Here is a 3,266-nt window from a genome sequence, read left to right on the forward strand (position 1 = left end):
GGATACACAGCAGGGGAGCAGCTGACGTTACTGAACCCCACTAACAAAGGAGCGAGTGTTTTTCTCTGTGCAGACAGTACTTCCAAGCACCAACTGGCGGTGTTGGAGCCTAGGGTCAATCAGGGTGTAGGCCGAGGCCTAATTGGAGTGAGTTTAATATCTGTTGTTGTGTCAGCGTGGCAGTCGCACGACACATTGCCGGATACACAGCAGGGGAGCAGCTGACGTTACTGAACCCCACTAACACGGCAGCAAGTGTTGACTGTGCAGACGGCACTTCTGAGCAGCAACTGGTGGTGTTGAAGCCCAGGGAATCCAGGAGAAGCAGAGTGTAGGCCGAGGCCTAATTGGAGCAATTTGAAAGGGAACCTTTAACCCCCCCCAGGCATTAGTAACTGAAAGAGCCACCTTGTGCAGCAGTAATGCTGCACAAGGAAAAGGTGGCTCTTTTAGTTCTGCTCCTTGCACACGCTGAACTAAACACTTATAAAATGTGTCCCCTTATACCGTGAAACCGTCCCGGAGGTGGGACTTTCCTTCATAATGAGACGCAGCACAGCCATCATTCCTCCCCCTTCACGCCGGGCGCCGCCTCCTCAGCATTGTTTGAATCTGTCCTGGAGCCAGCGCTATTATGTTAAACCTTGGGCATGTGCAGTTAGCGCTGCCCATCTTCTGACATAATTTGGTGTCAGGCTGACTGCACCTGTGCGGCCGCGCTGCCCGAGATCACGACCCACAGTGTCTTCTGATTTATTTACACTGCGGGGCTGGGATTCATGGGCATGCACAGTGCATATCTTCGCCTCTCACTCATCTCCTTCCGCCTTCTTCAGACTGTGCGGCGTCACAGCCGTGGCATTCGATTAGGGATCAGCTGGCGGAAAAAGATGAGGGACAGGCAAAGATAAGCACAGTGCATGGCCATGAATCCCAGCCCCGCATTATGACTAAATCAGAAGACACAGCGGGGCGGGATCTCGGGCAGCGCGACCGCACAGGAGCAGTCAGCCTGATATCAAATGATGTCAGAAGATGGGCAGCGCTAACTGCGCATGGCCAAGGTTTAACATAACAGCGCAGGCTCCGGGACAGATTCAAACAACGCGGACGGGGAGGCACCAAGCGCCAAGGGGGTATGAATGCTGGCTGTGCTGCATCTCATTATGAAGGAAAGTCCCAACTCGGGGACGGTTTCACTGTATGAGGGGACACATATTTTATAAGTGTTAAGTTCAGCGTGTGCAAGGAGCAAAACTAAAAGAGCCACCTTTTCCTGGTGCAGCATTTGTGCTGCACAAGGTGGCTCTTTCAGTTACAAACGCCTGGGGGGGACAGGTTCCCTTTAATTTCTGTAGTAGTGTGAGTGTGGAGGAAGCAGGAGCAATTTCCGGATACACAGCAGGGAATCAGCTGAAATTACTGAAACCCAATAACACTGGGTCATGTGTTGACTGTGCAGACGGCACTTCTGAGCAGCAACTGGCGGTGTTGGAGCCCAGGGATTACAGTTCAGGTGGTAGAAACATGAACACAACAGGAGACCTGGATACTGTTGCCAACCAAATATTTAATATGGAAGAGGACTGGCAAATTCCTGCGAGATCCAGGCCTTGTTCATTTTCAGAAAAGTAAGCCGGTCAATGTTATCAGAGGATAGTCGCATGCAACAGTCCGTTAGTACACCATCTGCGGCACTAAAGACGCGTTCCGATAATACACTAGCAGCAGGGCAAGCCAGCACCTACAATTCATACTGGCTAAGCTCTGGCCATGTATCCAGCTTACAGACTCAAAACTTGAAGGGGGAAGAGCCGTGTGGGAGTACACTGAGAGGGCAAGACATGTAGTCTGTCACCATCTGACGGAAACGTTGCCTCCTGCTGACTGGAGACATCTGTGATGGTGTAGACATTTGTGGCGGGCACAGAAAAGTTTGCCACATTTGGGCCATATTGGTCTTGCCTTGTGCTGAGGCACTGCTTCTGCTCCCTGTTTGTGCTGAGCTTCCTCCACTGCCTCGACGCACTGAGCTGCTTTGTAAAGCACTAGCAGGACTGCTCTCAGTTGGACTGGAGAAGATGATGGAATGCACCACTGTGTCTTGGTACTCCCACATTTTATGCTCCCGGTTCAATGGTGTTATGAGGGTTTGTAAGTTGTCCCGGTAGCGCGGATCTAGGAGGGTGTGCACCCAATAATCAGCCGTGTTGAGAATGTGGGCGATGCGGCAGTCGTTTCTCAGGCACTGCAGCATGAAATCAACCATGTGTTGCAGACTGCCAACTGGCCAAGAAACGCTGTCCCCTGCTTGAGGCGTGATCTCTGCCTGCTCTGCATCACTCCACCCTCGCTCTACATACTGACTACTGGAGCATTGTGTAACTCCCTCCTCTGTAAAGATGTCTTCCTCCTCCATTGACTCCTCCTCATCCTCCTCACAAAGTGTCTGCCTAGGCCTTTGTGAGGAACTACGTCGCGCAGACTGTCCAGAAGCAGATGGCATTTGTGACTCCTCATTCTCCACCTCTTCCATAACCTCATCCCTTAGCGCTTGCAGTGTTCTTTCAAGCAGGCAGATAAGGGGGACAATCATGCTGACTAGTGCATCATCTGCACTCGCCATCCACGTGGAATCATCGAAGGCATGCAAAACCTGGCAGATGCCCTTCATAGTGGCCCACTCAGTGGTTGTGAAGTCTGAATGGCACGCAGTGCGACTTCTTTGCGCCTGATGCAGCTGGTACTCCATTACTGCTGGCTGCTGCTCACACATTCACTCCAACATATGTAGCGTTGAATTCCACCTGCTGGGTAGGTCACATATGATGCGATGTTCCGGAAGGCAGAATCGGCGCTGCAAGGTGCGATCTTGCCCTGCTGGAACGCCGCAAGTGAGCACACTCTAGGTGGACCTTGTGCAGCAGTGCATCAAGATCCGGATAGTCCCTCAAAAAACTCTGCACGACCAAGTTGAGCACATGTGCCAGACATGGATGTGAGTGAGGTTGCCTAGGGCCAGAGCTGCCACCAGATTTCGGCCATTGTCACACACTACCATGCCTGACTGGAGATTCGCTGGCACAAACCACACGTCACTCTCCTGCTTGATGGCATTCCAGAGCTCCTGCGCTGTGTGGTTTCGATTCCCCCCAAAAATTAATTTCAGTACGGTCTGTTGACATTTGGCCACGGCTGTGCTCATATCAGGTAAGCGTTCACGGGTCCATGTGGAGGTAGACCGTGACGGCTCCTGCAGCGATGAT

Source organism: Ranitomeya imitator, chromosome 1 (assembly GCF_032444005.1).
Source record: "Ranitomeya imitator isolate aRanImi1 chromosome 1, aRanImi1.pri, whole genome shotgun sequence".
Taxonomy (NCBI): Eukaryota; Metazoa; Chordata; class Amphibia; order Anura; family Dendrobatidae; genus Ranitomeya; species Ranitomeya imitator.